At 37.2% G+C, this 16,668-nt stretch overlaps 1 pseudogene; it reads left to right on the plus strand.

Annotated features, from left to right (window-relative positions):
- The first annotated feature begins 964 nt into the window (after window positions 1-964).
- LOC100854430 (auxilin-related protein 1-like) lies at window positions 965-15,048 on the plus strand (annotated as a pseudogene).
- Window positions 15,049-16,668: the final 1,620 nt, after the last annotated feature.

Genomic DNA, 16,668 nt, shown 5'->3' on the forward strand with positions numbered 1-16,668 from the left:
CATCCTGTGAGTGTATCATAAATCAAGATATAAACTTTCAATTATTATTTATTTATATCGAAACATTTAATAATTTATTTGACATTTCAAAAATATTTTTAAATATGGTTTAATTTTGATATGATGTGGAGTTCTCTCTATCTATATATGGTTTCAAACATCAAAACATATTTGCGTGAATTAAATTTCTATACATGCATAAATTACAATTTGATCTACAAAAATTAATAATTGTAAGACAATTAATACTAATTTAAGAAATAGGTAGATTTGTATTTTTAAAACATTTATATCCATATAATAAAAAAATCTATTTTTTTTATTTTATAAAAATTATTATTACATTTATTTTAGTACAATTTTTTTTAGGAATAAGAAAATTTTAAAATACATTGGATAATCATTTTTTTTTTCTTATTATCAAGAAGAGAAAATAAAATGTCTTTAGACAACATCTTTTAGTCATTTTCACTTATTTTTAGAATTATTTAAAAAAATAATTATACAAATATATATAATAATTAAAAATAAAAATTTAGATATAAAAATTTTAAAAAATATTTTAATTTTAAAAGCTATTTTTTTTTAGAATTATTTCTAAAAATAGTTATTCATGTTTTCTTGCTATTTATTTTAAAAAAAAAAAGCAACATTTCATTTCACTTTTTTTTTTTTTTTAAAAGAAAAAAAAAAAAAGAGGGTCGTTGCAAAATAAATAAATAAATAATAAAAAAGCAGGTGACCTTCAAATGGCCACCAGTAGACAAAGCCCAGGCGCCTGGCCAACTCTCTGTCTAAAAAAGACTTTCTCTATCTAAAAACTCTTTCAGATCTATTCCTCCTCCATGCTCCTCCCTCCCTAGCCACCATAGCCACCACAACCACCTCCGTTCACTTTTTTTTTGGATCCCAATTTTGCCCCCAACCATCTCTAAAATTTCCCAAATTCACCAACCATGAATGACTCCTCAGGCCTCTTAGCGCCCGATTTCGGATACAAATCCCAATCCAAATCGGCCCCAATGTCCTCCTCCAAGCCCAGTTCCCGCGGACCCACCAGATCGCCTTGGAACGCCGCTCCGGAAGACTCCGATTCGCTCTTCTCCTCTTCATCAGATGGCCGTGGAGCACCATCGTCATCGATCAATTTCGATTCGATTTTTGGTGGGTCATCCGGGTCGGGGCCAAAGCAACGTCGTTGCCTGTTTACGATAAGCCGGTTTACGATTATGATATTTTCGATGGGGTGCCGGGGCTGAATACCTCGGGTTCGGTGAACTACGATGTGTTTTCGACGGTTCGGGATCGAAGTAGAAGCAAAACGATGCGTTTGATGATCTTCTTGGGGGTTTTGGGAGGAAGGATCCGGAGCCGAAGAGATCCGGAAATGTCGAGGATGTTGGGTCTGGATTTGATGATTTGCTTCATGGGTTTGGTCGGATTAGTCTTCCAAGTAATAGGTATTGATTTCTATGTGGGTTTGTTCTCAATTGCAATTTTTTTTGGCCCGAATATGGATCCTTTTGCATCAATTTGGCTGATAATGGTGAAATTGGATCGTTGTTTGCTTTTCAAGTGTTGGGTAGATGCTCAATTGGTTTGATAGTTGAAGCATACATTTGTGCAAATTAATTGAGAGTAGTCTCTCAAGTACTAGGTATTGTTTGCTATGTGGTTCTCAACTGCAGGTTTTTGCCCGAATTTGGATACTGCATCGATTAAGCTGCTTGTGCTGAAATCAGATTTATGCTTGCTCTTGTATGTTTTGGTCAATTCTCAATTGGTTTGATATCAGAAGCACATTAGCTATATGGGTTTGTTTAATTTACTAGATTCAATGATTTGCTATCTTTTGGTGGAAGTAGTCTCCCAAGTCATAGATACTGTTTTCCATGTGATTTGTTCTTAGTTGCATATTTTACCTAAATTTGGGTACTTTTTGTATCCACTTAATCATATTTTGTATTTGCTTCGTGCATATTGTGGATGTGCTCCATCATCTTGACAGCTGCAGCATATTAACATTGAATTTTGGGTGGTTGTGATGTTTTATTTAGTAATATATGGTAATTTATGTTTTGAAGTGATTTTGGATGGCAATGCATGCTATTTGTATGAAGTTGAATGGGGAAATCCTTCATTTCTCATATCATCTAGATATTTGATAAAGTCAAAATTCAACAACTATGAATTGTTGGGAAAAGGAGCAAAATGTTGAATTTTCCCTACCTTAAAAGATGGTGGAGTAAGGGAATGAAGTTTGATCTCCAAACTAAAGATCTTCTCATTGATCATGGAGGTGTTCATTCACCCCTTCATCCTCTAATTGGTTATAATAGCAAAGCTCTCCATGGACAAGCATCCACTTAATAGTTTGCCATATAAAAACGAAGCTTGCCTAGTTAATTTGTGGGTCATAAAATCTTAATCAACATGATCATAGGCTTTCTTAAAACCAACCTTTATGATTGCTCCTCACTCCTTGGATTGGAATTTTGATTAAGAATTTCATTAGGCTATAACTCTATATGTGAAACACACTTAACAAAGGGGCCATAAGTTGGAGCAGTAATTTTATGGATTATATCAAGTTGAGAATGCATATGAAGTATGAACTACTCTTGCATCCATCTTGAGTTTTTTCTTTTCTTTTTTCTCCCTATCAAAGACTAGAACCCTGAACCTCCCACATCTCCATCCCAACTCTTTGCTTTTGGAGCCAAACCTGTAGGGTGATAATCTTGTATATTTTGTGTTTAGGCTAATGGTTCTAAAGCCCTTAAATCCATATATTCTTTTGTTAATCTGAACAATTGCTATGAAAAGAAAGTTAAAGCTTGAATTAGGAACTTCTACGAATGGAACTCAGAACTCTTAAGAGACTCTTAGTATATCGTCTTTTAGATGTTCTCCTAACAATCTTTGATAGAAAGTCATGATGAATGCCATCTACCCTCAATGCCTTCTTTCTATTCAATTGAAAGATTACCTCCATGATGATTTTCCTTTTTTAGGAAGGTATCTCCAACTATCATGTCGTCCTTAGCAATGGTTCTTTTTATTTTTGTTACGTACATTTCAATATTTCATAGAAGTATCTATCTTGAACTATTTGTTGATGATTCTAGTTCTTGATGGAGATATAAACATAATATGAGTTTTGTGTCAGAGAAAGAGTGTTGAGAAAATTGGAATGCTCTATGATACGAGTCTTCAATGAGGAAGCTCAAGGAAAACAAGATGGATTATGATTTATCTATAGTTTCTCAATGAAGTTAAGGATCTTGTATTGGAATGCTAGAGTGGTTAAGAATGAGGAGAAGAGGAAGGTTATTAAATCTTTGTTTCATCCTCAAAATGTTGATTTGGTGTGCCTACAAGAGACAAAGGTGGAAGCTATGTTGATAGCCTTGGTTAGAAGCATAGGGGTGGGTAGGTTCTTGGAGTGTGGGTGCCCTAAAGGCAATGGGAGTAGCTGGAGGGTGGTGGCCTTTTAGGATAGAGTGTTGGAGCTACTTGAGACGGAGATAGTTCTTATTCAATCTTCTTTTAGTTCAAATGTTGTGAGGAAAAGTTCACTTGGTTTTTCGGAAGTTATGGTTGTAGGATTGGGATAGAACTCGAAAATTTTTAGGAGGAGTTGGGCTCCATGAAGGGGTTATGGGAAGATCCTTGGTGTATTGAGGGAATTTCAATGTGGTCAAAATCCTAGAAGAGAGAAAGAATTGTGTCAGAATCTCCTAGACCATGAAATGTTTCTCCTAAGTTATAGAGGAATTATCCTTAGTTGATCTCCCCTTGACAAGGAGCTTTTTCATATGATGTGGAGGACTGAATTGGCAATTGCTGTCTAGAATTGGTTGTTTCCTAATCACAAGTGATTAGGAATATCAATTCTCAAATACATTGCAACTCCTATGGCTGTAGCTAGTGTTTGATCACTCCCTTATCTTGCTAGAGAGATGGGGGTGAGAATGGGAATTCCCTCTTTTAGATTTGAAAACATGTGGCTTAAGGTGGAGGGATTCAAAGATATGGTGAAGGGTTGGTAGGAAGGGTATCGGTTTACTGGATCCTCGTAGCTTCGTTTTAGGTTTAGAGTTGATAGTGTTAAAGGAGGACTCTATAGCTTGGAATAAGGGAGTATTCGAAAATGTAGTGGCCCACAAGGCTTATGTGTTGGATCAGACCAATTATTGGGATGAAAAGGAGAGGGAATGGTTGCTTTCCTTTGAAGATAGCAAAGCTAGAAGGGTGGCATTAGAAAAATCTAAATCATTGGGCCTTTAAAGAAAACATCTTGGTTGTGGCTAGGGTTTGTTTTATACCCCTTAAGTGTTGAGTTTTGTGATTATAAGCACTTCAGTTGTACAATTACCTTTACTTTCTTGGGTACACAATAATTCTTGCTTTTAATAAGATATTAGTGGATTGTTGTATGAGAGAAGGATTTCCCATCCTTCTGTATACTCATTTTATAATAATAAAAATGTTTACTTCTGGTTTAAAAAAAAACCTGAACTAACAGAAGATGACTAAACAAAATGCCAAGGAAACATGCAAGTTGAGTTGGAATGGATAAAGTGATATGACTTTAGAAAGACTTGTACACATTTCATGTGAGATGAATGAGAAGTCCTGTTTTTGTTTCTTCTTTCTTCATCACTGTTTCCCTCATAACTAGTGTTTTTGGTGTTTTTCCTTTGTAAGCTTCCATGCATCCTTTAGCACGTCATTTGCTTTTCCCTAACTTTGAGTTCTTTGAATATCTTTTGATTATAAGGACTTCTGGTCACTTTATATGAAGGGAAGACGGGAAAATTGCAAAGGAAAAAGATTTGGGACGCCATTCCGTTGTGTATTTTTTGGACGGTGTGGAAGGAGAGGAATAGATTAGCTTTTAGGTGGGGTGTGTTGAATATTCAGAAGTTAAAGAATTTTTTTATCTGTAATTTGTGGAGTTGGGCCAAATTGTATTTAGGTGAGGAGGCTTTCTCCCTTATAGGCTTCCTGGAGTGGGTAGCATCCACTTAAGGGGAGGTGATTCTTTTTGTCTTTGTTTTTTGAGGCCCTACCCGCCTTGTATACTCCCTGTATGCTTTGTGGCATTCCGCCTCTCTTTTAATGCATATCCTTTTACTTATCAAAGAAAAAAAAAAGTTGCAGAAGAATAGGAAACCAAGAAAAAGGGACAGTATTCATGAATCTTGAGAGGCATGACCTTTTTTTGTGGGTTTTTGGTGTTTATATTTTTCTGGTTTGTGTTTTTTTTTTTTTTTTTTTTTTTTGAATCAAAGTAATGCTAATGGTTTTCTATCTCATTGATAACCATATGTGCACCCCAAATACCATGATGCTGATTTATTTTACATGGATGAATGCAGTATTATTGTTATGTAGTGCTTTTTTTTTTTCCCTATTTGTCAATGAATTGCATATATTCTTTCCATGCTCAGTTAAAATAAATAATCTCACCTGTGATAAATTTCAGTGGATTGGCATTTTACCACAATGTTACTCTTTGCACAGGCCAACAACGGACGTCAATTGGGCACCAAAATCAACTGTTAATGCCACTGAAACAACCTCCAATGTGATTGAAGATCCGTTTGTAGTTTTAGAATCAACTTCAACCCCTGCTGTTTCATCCTTGATGCTGTTTACTGATCCATTAGAGGAAATTAGTAAGCTCGGTAATTCTGGAAGCACCAGAGTTGATGGTTCATCTGCTGTTATTGGGGGAGCATTTAATGATTTAGATCCCCTTGGAGGGCCTTGGAAAATCTGCATTTCCATCTGAGATGAATAAGAGGGGAAAGAATAGGAGTCCTTGGAGCACAGAACCAACAAGTGAGACTAAACTTTTGCTACTAAGGAACCAATTGAAAAATCCTCGGTTGAGGGTCAGGATAGCCACTCTCAAAAGAAGATGCCTGCTGAAAATTATTGGGAATCTCATCAAACCTTGTTTGACATTCCTACAGTTTCCACAGATTCTCATAAATGTTTCAGTCAGACGCCTTCTTCACCTTCACATGTAAATGCTAGTCCTAATGAAACAAATTCCCAAGGAGAGATGTCTCCTAGATCTGAAGAGAATTTGTCTTCATCTGATGATGTGTGGCTCACTGTATCAGATATCCCTCTTTTTACACAACCCACCAGTGCTCCACCACCTTCAAGACCCCCTCCTCCAAGACCAACTCAAGTTTCAAGGGCAGAAACAGGTTCTTTTGGTTCCAATAATGCAAGAAAGAAGGTTAATGAGTTTTCTTCCTTTGCTAATTCTTCTCAGTATTCTCAAAGTCCTAAGTTGACCCGTGGAACAATGAAGAGCTCGGCTGTGTCTCAAATCGATGAACTTGAAGATTTTTCCATGGGTAGGACTCGGAATAATGTTGATGGCCATGCAGAGGGTCTTTATGGTGATGAAATTTGAGACAAACTCGGTTGTTGCTGCATCTGCTGCTGCTATGAAGGAGGCCATGGATAGAGCTGACGCTAAGTTTAGGCATGCAAAGGGAGTAAGGGAGAGAGAAAGTGCAAAAGCTTCTAGAAGTAAAGAAGCTGGCCAGTTGGATAGAGATGAGAAAGCAATGCAGGATGCTCAGGAGAGAGCAATCAGAGAAAAACATGAGAGATTAGAACGTGAGCGGCAAGAGAGGAAAAGAGAAGAGGAAGAGAGGGAGCAAAGGAGACTTGAGAGAGCAAGGGAAAAGGGAGGAGAAAGAGAGAGAACAGAGGATACTTGAGAAGGAGAGGGAGCAAGCAAGGGAGATTGAGAGGGAAAGGGAAAAGACCAAACAAGCTGTGGAAAGGGCTACTAAGGAAGCACGTGAAAAAGCGGCTGCTGAAGCTCGCCTAAAGGCTGAAAGGGCTGCTGTTGAGAAGGTAAATGCTGAAACATGAGAGTGTGTAGAAAGAGCTGCAGTTCACAGAGCGCAGGCTGAAGCTCGTGAAAGGGCAGCAGCAGAGGCAAAGGAAAGAGCAGAAAAGGCTGCTTCATAGGCCAGGGAAAGGGCAAATACTGAAGCAAGAGAGAAGGAAGCACGTGAGAGAGCTGCTGTTGCAAGGGCAGAAGCTGAAGTGCGGCTTAGAACAGAACAAGCTGCTGTTGAAAGGGTAGCTGCAGAGGCTAGAGAAAGGGTTGCGGCAGAGGCTCGAGAAAGGGCTGCTGCTAGAGTGAACCAACAAAAGAATGAAAATGATCTTGAGTCTTTCTTTAGCATGAGTTCTCGACCAAGCAGTGCGCCAAGGCCTAGAGCTAACTCTTCAGTGAGAACCTGGGATTGTAGATCTGCTGTTTGTGTTTTGCTTGTCTCAATGTTGTCTGATTGATTTTCTGATTGTCTATTTCAGGACCCCATGTTTGGTATCCAATTTCAGAATAGGCATGGGCCTGAAATGGCAAGAACATCTGCAAGTGCATCATCGACTATGAGAAAAGCATCACCAACAACAAATATTGTTAATGATCTTTCTTCAATTTTTGGAGGTAGCTTTCTTTCCAAAGTGAAATTTTCTTGTGTAACATTTAATCATTTGTGATCCTCTCTCTTGTAAGACTTATAATTGGCTTAACTATTTTTTATTGCAAAAGCTGCTCCATCATCTGGAAATTTCCAAGAAGTTGAAGGGGAAAGTGAACACCGACGGAGAGCCAGGTTGGAACGTCACCAAAGGACTCAGGAGCATGCAGTATGTGTTTTATATGCCAAGATTTTTAAAAATCTTTTCTCTTTTTAATGAAATATAGTTATAAATAAGTTTTATGGCTTGCACTTGGCAAGTGTATGATTATTTGGTATTTATCTTCATGATGTTGGCTCTACAATTTTTTATTGTTGAATTTGAATGTGTTCAGGCAAAAGCACTGGCTGAGAAAAATCAGTGGGATCTCCAAACTCAGAGGGAACAAGCAGAGAGACATGTAAGTAATTCGAGTAAGCGGGATGCCCTTAAAAAGCCAATGGAAGAAGAACGTCGTAAATGAATATTAAGAAGGGGGATTCACTAATAAGACTCACAGAAAGGGCATGCCACAAACAAACGCTACCAAGGGGGATGCCCAATCCCATCAAAATCAGTTGTGCTAAAAAACCTCAAGAAATGGAGTTGCGCTAAACAAACTACTAGATGGGGATGCCCTACTACACTAAAGGAAGTGGGAGTCTGCTAAGTAATCCCTAGGAAAGGGTATGCCCTAACAAAATTGAAGGAAGTTGGTTGGTCTAAACAAACTCTAGGAAAGGGAATGAATTAAAAATCTCCATGAAGATGGATGACCTAAGAAACTGAAGGAAGGGTGATGGACTAAAGTAAATCAAGGTAGTTTGATAGCCCAATGAATAGGAATGTCCTAAAAAAATAGAGGAATGGGAATACCCTAATAGCACTTGAGGAAAGAGGATGCCCTCAATAAACTCAATGAAGGGGAATACCCTAAACAAACTTAAGGAAGGGGATGCCCAAAAACAATTCAAGGAAGGAGGATGTCCTGAACATACTCAAGGAATAGGGCCTACCCTTAAACAAACTCAAGAAAGGGGGATGTGCTAAACGTACTCAAGGATGTGGGCATAACCTAAACAAATGCAAGGAATTGCTACAAAGAAACTATGGGATGGGTAGGAGGAGATGCCTTAATAACATTGAAGAAAATGGGATGATCTAAACATAGATTAGGAAGGTGAATGCCATAAATTAACTGAATGAAGGGGGATACCTTAAACAAAATAATGGAAAAAGATGCCTTAATAAGACTCGATGAAATCACATTCCCTAAATGAACTCAAAGAAGGTCCATGCATTAAAGAAACAAAAAAGATGAGGTTGCCCTATATAAACTCAACGATGGAGGATGCCCTAAAACAACTCAAAAAAAGGCATTGCCATTAGGAACTTCATGGAAGGGGAATGCGCTAAGAAAACTCAAGGATGGGGTTCCCTTAAACATAATCAAATGAGGGGATGCCATAAGTAACTCTAAGAATTAGGTTGCCCTAAACAAACTCTAGGAAGGGGGATGCACTAAAAAAATTCTCAAGGAAGAGGGCACAAACACTAAACAAACTCGAGGAATAGATATTCTATAAAGAAACTAAGGGATAGTGGGACGTCTTAATAAGACTCAAGGAAGGGGGATGCCTTAAACAAAGATATGGAGGGAGAATGTTGTAAACAAACTCAAAGAAGTGATGTGCTAACAAGACTCAATGAAGGGGGATGCGCTAATGAAACTCAAAGAAGGGGGATTCTCTTAACAAAATTTGGGAAGGGGATGTCATTAACAAACTCAAGGAAGGGGGATGCTCTAAACAAACTCTTGGAAAGGGAATGAATTACAAAATTTCCATGAAAAAGAATGACCTAAGAAACTAAAGCAAGGGTGACGCCCTAATGTAACTTAAGGGAGTGGGATGGCCTAAGGAAACTCAAGGAACATGGATGCATAAAACAAACTAAAGGAAGGGGGATGCCCTATTAAAACTCAAGGAAAGCGGACGCCTTAAACAAATTCTAAGAAGGGAAATGCCCCAGACAAACTCAACAAAGGGAGATGTGCCAAAAAAAAAAAAATCTCAAAAAAGGGGAGGGGCTTAACAAACTCTAAGAGGCAGATGCACTATGAATCTTAAGGAAGTGGGAGTGCACTAAATCAACTCTTGGAAGGGGGGTGCCTGATTCGTGCCCAATTGGTGTCTCAGCTGATTCGTGTCCAACTGGTGCTCCTTGATTGAGGGAGTAATCAACAAAATTTATAACCTATAACACCATATACTAGGGTAGCAAAGAAAAAGCTACTAAGTATAGTGGCTCTAGGATCGTTCACTGGGAAGGATTAACAAGCTATCAATGATACCAATTCAAAGTGAATTGGTCGTGTTTCATTTCAAGATTAGCTTAAGAAATAAAACACAAACTTTGATTGGTAAAGATTTAGACTTAAACTAACTAACACAACAAGTAATGGGAATAACTTAGGAAGAAAAACATTCCTTGGAGAGTTAGGTTCACTGGGGTGGTTCCTCATGCAAAAGACATAGCTCCGGTCAGATGGTTCATTTCCTCGCGTTAGAGATTCAACATATAGTCAATTCTCTAACCGGTGTTGTACAGATTCATCCTTTAAGTAGATTTCAGCTTTAATTCTCTTACTGATGCAACTTGCAATAGTTTAAGCCTCTCACTAAGCCTTAACCATTCAAGGTGATCTTTAACCTTGGACTTCCCTTCTCAAGCTCGCAAGAGATAACTAATGGATGTCTCCTTGGAGTCAAAAAGCTTACCAAGTGTTGGCAATACCAGAAAATCCTACCCTAAAGTCACCTCCCAGGGGCTCGCAAGGGGTAAACTAGTGCATTTCCATGGTTGAAAATCACTTGCCTTACCAAGTGTTGGCCCAGATGACTCTAAGGTGTTTTAAGTTAACTAAAAACATAGAAATCACTAAAGGATTTCACTTCCTCTTCATTACTAGCTAAAACCACAAAGCTTTGCATTCTTGCACTTGGAACCTTCCCCGGCAACCTTAGCTCCAAGGAACTAGAAGTTTAGTTACTCATTCTTTGGGGAAAACTCCTCAGAGAGTTCATAACTTAGTAAGAAAATTAAAAATACAAAGTGAGAAGGTAAGGCAATACAAAGAACTGAACTTTACTTGCTTACCCAAAACTTTACAAAAAGGATCTCCTCTCTGAGAACAGACTCTCGAGAGGTATTTATATGAACATAATATAAAACTAATTATTACATAGATATTTTCTCTTTTTACTAACTTAAAAACTAAGGAATCTTGTAATTGGAGGCTTACAAGGAGTATTTTGGGATTTAGACAACAAAAATCTGATGTAAAATATCTCCCAATGTCGGTAGCAAATATCAGGATGCTCCAGGGACCATTTCGCAAGAGAAAATGGTGTCTGCGAGATTTCGCAGACACTCAAGAAGGGCTGCGAAATCACTTCGCAACAAAAAGCTATTCTCGCAGGGCTGCGAAGTTGGCTTCCACCTTGAGGTTCTCAGCTCCCAGCTTGCGGCATATATTGGGCAACTTCAGAAGGAAATACACCCTACTGTTCAAAAAGGCTGCGGAATCACTTCGCAACAAAAGGGTGATTTCGCAACACTTTGCAAAATGCTTCCTTCAGCTTGGAGTGATTGGCTTGCAATGGCTGCAACTTCTTCGTTTCAACTCCGAATTGAGCACCGTTTGAAGCATTGGATTGTTGACTTCCTGAGCTTTGAAATGGTATATAGCATGCATCAATTGGACTTCAAAAAGTGCTCCAAAAGTGGCTGCCACGACTGTCATCAAGAATATGCTTCATGGCAGATTCTCTTTACTTTTTCTCCTTGCATTTCGGATTTACTCTTGGCAAATGACTTCCAAGCTTTGCCCAAGATTCCTCAAAATTCTCCTCAATCTTGAATTGCTTTGGTGATCAAATTACTAACAAAAACACCAAAACTTACACAAAGTGATTAAAATTGCTTTCAAGGGTCCTTAACATGCCAATTGAGTTAAAAGGCCAAAACTACTACTCAAAAGTGTTTAAAAGGATTAATTATAAGCTATCAAATAGCACTTTTTGAGTAGTAATCAGTGCCACAAACTCAAGCAAGGGGGATCCTTTACACAAACTCCAAAAAGGAGAATGAATTAAACAATCTTCATGAAAAGAGACTAAGAAACTTAAGGAAGGTGAAGCCCTAAAGTAACTCAAGGGAAAGGGGTGCCCTAAGAAACTCAAGGAACGGGGATGCCTTAAACAAACTAATGGAAGGGGGATTCCTTAATAACAGTTTAGGAAGGGAGATGCCCTAGTAACACTCAATGAAGGGTGATTCCCTAAACATACTCAAGGATGGGGAATGCCTTAAACAAACTAAAGTAAGGTGGATCCCATAAACGAAGTCAAGGAAGGGGGATGCCACACACTAACTCAAGGAAGGAGGATGCCCAAGTGGGATGCCATAACTAAGTGAAGGAAGGGGAATGCCATTATAAGACTTGAGTATGGGAGATGCCCTAAACAAAGTCACTGAAGGAATATATCCTAAACAAACTGGAGAAAGGAAGATGTCCTAAACAAACTCCAAGAGGGTATACCATAAGCCAACTCAAGGGGTAGGGGGACGTCATAGAAAACTAATGAAAGGGGGATGTGCTAATAACAGTGATGGAAAGTAATTGTCATAGACAAACTCCAAGAAAGGGGATTCCCTAGACAAACTCAATGAAGGGAGATGCGCTAAAAATATATAGAAAATGGGAGGTGTTGAACAAACTACAGGAGGTGCATGCCCTATAAAACTCAAGAAAGTGGGGGTGCACTAAATCAACTATTGAAAGGGGGATGTCCTAAACAAACTTAAGGAAAGGGAATGAACTAAACAGTCTCCATGAAGAGGATTGACCTAAGAAACTCAAGAAAGGGAGATGCCCTAATGTAACTCAAGAAATAGGGATGCCCTAAACAAACTAAAGGAAGAGGAATGCCCTAAACAAATTCATGGAATGACAATACTTTAAACAAACTAAAGGAAAGGGGATGTCCAAGAGAAAATCAAGGAAGGAGGGGATTCCCCACAAGAACTAAAGGAAAGGATGCCTTAATGAAACTCTATGCCATAAACAAATTCAAGGACACGGGATGTCCTTAAAAAACTCTAAGAAGGTGGATGCCCTATAAAACTTAAGGAAGTGGGAGTGCACAAAATAAACACTTAGTAGGGATGGCTTTAAACAAATTCAACTAAGGCGAATGCTCTACACAAACTCTAGGAAGGGGAATGAACTAAACAATCTCCATGAAGAGGAATGACCTAAGAATGTGAAGGAAGGGTGATGCACTAAGGAAACTAAAGGAACCCCATGGCCCAGGCAAACTAAAGGAAGGGGGGTGTCATGATAACACTCGGGGAAAATGGATGCCCTAAAAAAACTCAAGGAAGGGGGATGCTAAAAAAAAACTAAAAGAAAAGGGGATGTCCTAAACAAAGTCAAGGAAGGGAGATTCCCTAATAATAATCAAAGAAATGGGATGACCTAAACAAACTAAGGGTAAGGGATGCCTTAAAGAAACTCTAGGAAAGGTGATGTCATAAACAAAATTAGGAAATAAGGATGAATTGAAAAAAAAAACTCCATGAAGAGGGATGATGTGACATCTAGTACTAATGAATTAAATAGACGATAATGATTATCTTAATACTTAACTTTAAACATGCTTAATTAAATATTAAAACTAGTTTAGTGTTAATCCTATTTAATTATGAATTAAAGTTTGATTAAGGTTAATTGAGATTAGTTAATGACCTAAGCATGCTTATTAGATTCTTAGGGACTGATTAGGGTTATGAAAACCTAAAGGACTAATGGGCAATTATGGGTTTTATTTTTGATAACTTGAAGGATTAAAGTGCAAAATTGGGAAATTGAAGTTAGTGGAATGCCACCTCATACTTGGGTGGATTGGTGGTAGCCATGTGGCCTACCACCTCGTGCTTGGTTGCATGGAGACCCCTTTAAAAGGGGCTACAACTTGTTTTGCACCAGTTCACCTGCAGCAACTTGGGTTAGAGAGAGGATCTAGAGAGAGAAAGTGTAGATTTGAGGTAAGAAAGTTGTTCAATTTTGTAATTTTCATTTATTTTGGTTCCTAATGGCATGCTAAAAAGAATTAACAGTAAAATTTGTGTAAAAGTTGAGTATAATTAGCTATAAACCCGTTTTAGTTAAAAATCACAATTAATTAAAGATGAAAGTATTTTAGCTTAAGTATTTTATTAATGGTAAGATCAACATGAATCTTTGTTTAATTTGGTTTGACTGAAAAAAAAAATAGTAAACATGTAATTAGTTAGGTTGTTTGGACACTTGGGATTTGTTAATAGGCTAGGCTTTAAGAAAATCACAAGAATTAGTGTTTGGTAATTAATTGGAGAATATGAGCATTAAAAAAATTTAACAATAGTAAGTTGTAAAATATTTTCCTTGAATCATTTGTTGGAATTTCATGTTATTTTTATGATTTCATAAAATATTTTAATGTGTCATTGCATCTCGGTTTATTGCATTAAAATGTTACCATGATATTGGAATGTATATTGGTATGAAGATTCATGGTTCTATGTTGTAGAAATGTCATTTTAATGTGTGGTTGCATTGCACGAAGGATATGGAATTATCAGAGGATGATATTCAGAGAATTGATTGGTGGGAAGTGTTTATGTGATGCTACAGGTATTATAATTTGATATATTGTTTATGTGGGACCGTGGGTCCTTGGGTGAAAGTCCCTAAAGCCCTCGAGGAAGACATTCCGATGTGGGTGTATGGGCTTAGTCCTACCCTTGGGTTTTAGTCCCTAAAGACACAGAATTGGTCCTGCCCTTGGTATGAGTCCCAAAAGACACGGGGTATGACTTGACCTTGGGTGATGTCCCATAATAGTCATTATTAATATTAATCGAGTATCTTGTGGAGCACCGATATCTGATGTGTAGATTGGTGGGGGTTAGCAGTTTATCAGTTGTGAAAGGATGGATGAGGAAAAGCAAAGATGAAACTAGTAAAAACACATGCATACATGTTTGACATGATTACACATTTGTTAATGGTTATAAAATGTTTATCATGCATGCTATTAAACATTTAATTCAAGGTTTTTAAGGGTATGCTTAGGATGGTTATAAACGTTCCTACTGAGTTGTGAACTCACCTTATCCCTTCCACCTCTAGATGCAAGTCAGAAGACCTATGCAGAAAATAATGTTTGAGCAATGCTTTACTGTGATTGGATGCTATTTGCTCGCATTGAAAGTCTTTTGAGGTCTTGCCTTTTGTATCAAAGACTGAATCTTTTTGTAGGAATGATGTAATATATATATTTGTCAGGTACACTTGTAGTATGGGCTACCCGTAGTGAACAATGAGGTTCTGGTATACGTAAATTAATGTAGTACAAGTTTCTTTTGTGAAACAAAACATATTTTATTAACTATAGTAATAAAGTTTAATACAAGATGTACTCTTTATAACAAGTTTTGAGTATTCTCTTTTTGCACAAAATCAAGCAGGAACTCAGCAATTAAATTTTTGAGAGCTCTTATACTTTATTTGAGTATTAATTGTTTAGTTTGAAGAATAACAAAAACCGGGGTGTGACAGATGACCTAAGAAAATGAAGGAAGGGTGATTCCCTAATTTAACTCAAAGGAATAGGATGACTTATGGAAACTCCAAGAAAGGAGATGCCTTAAACAAATTAAAGGAAGGTGGATGCCCTAATAAAGGGAAATGACCTAAATAAACTAAAGGAAAGGCTGATGCTAAACAAACTTAATGAAGGGGAATGAGTTAAACAAACTAAAGGAAAGAGAGATGTCCTAAACAAACTATGGGTGATGCCCAAAAAAAAAACCTCAAGGAAAAGGGGGTGCCCTAAACAATGTTAAGGATGGGGGGTACTCTAATCAAACTGAAAGAAAGAAGGTGCCATAAACAAAGTCTAGGAAGGGGGTTACTATGGACTTTCATTTCTCACTTGCGTCCCCACTCGACAACGAGACTCATTTTTTATTTGTGAAAATTTGATATTTTATTAAAATTTGGAGTTCTCATGCCACTTATTTTTATTTTTGTATAGGGAAAATATTATAAGAAATTAAAACCCTAAGAAAAATGACACCTTAAACTTTTGAAATAATAAACCCAAGTCTAGGTCCAATAATCAGGTTACTTAAGTTGAGGGAAGTACGACAATTAAGTGATTAATAGAGGGAATCAAGGAAGACTAATGGTGATTACTTAAATTCCAATAACATATTAAGCATGCTAAACAAATAATTCAAGTTAGACCATAAAGAAAGAGTAAGATGCGTACCTGGACTGCAATTTAAAGTGCTATTACAAGATACTGAAGTTAATTCAAACAACAAAATATATAGCATGCATCTCATCAGCAAAAATCAAACAAACATCAAGGCACTCAGCACCAATATCAAACATGGTATGGTACACACAAAACATTTCATATGTAACTAAAAAGAAGTGAATGGTGGAGAGTGTACCTGAAGAGCATATCTTTAACGCAATGCACTTTCAATACAAATGGAGAAGCTAGGATAAAAGATGATGACAAGCAATTACGAGAGCATAATATCTGCATGGTATGAACTTACAAAGACATCAGTTATACAAGGTATATAACCAACTAAATAAATCAACTTTGGGAAAAGCTTTTTCGATGCAAATAACATTCTAAAATCAATTTCAAGAAGTGAGTAACATCACACAATTGTGGAAAAAAAAATTAATACACTCCAAAAATAATTAAAACAAATTTTCAAACTAAAAGGTCATTAGCTAAGTTGAAACTGGTAGCAAGGATAAATTTTAAAATATCTTTTATGTAGGGTTGTGTCAAATCTTCATTCAATATTCCATAACCCATACATCCTCAACCTCAAGTGAAAAAGATTACCAAGGCCAAGGACATTCCCATTGGTTTGGGGGCACAAGTTCAAACTTATGCGAAATAAAAACAAAGTTTTTGGAAAACCAAAAAGAGAATGCAACTTGTATGAAATGAGTTGCATGTTTTTAAAAGAAAGTGAGATTTTTGCCCTAAACCTAAAACAAATTTTCTTTTAAAGTCCTTA

This window comes from Vitis vinifera, chromosome 10, assembly GCF_030704535.1.
Source record: "Vitis vinifera cultivar Pinot Noir 40024 chromosome 10, ASM3070453v1".
NCBI classification, from domain to species: domain Eukaryota; kingdom Viridiplantae; phylum Streptophyta; class Magnoliopsida; order Vitales; family Vitaceae; genus Vitis; species Vitis vinifera.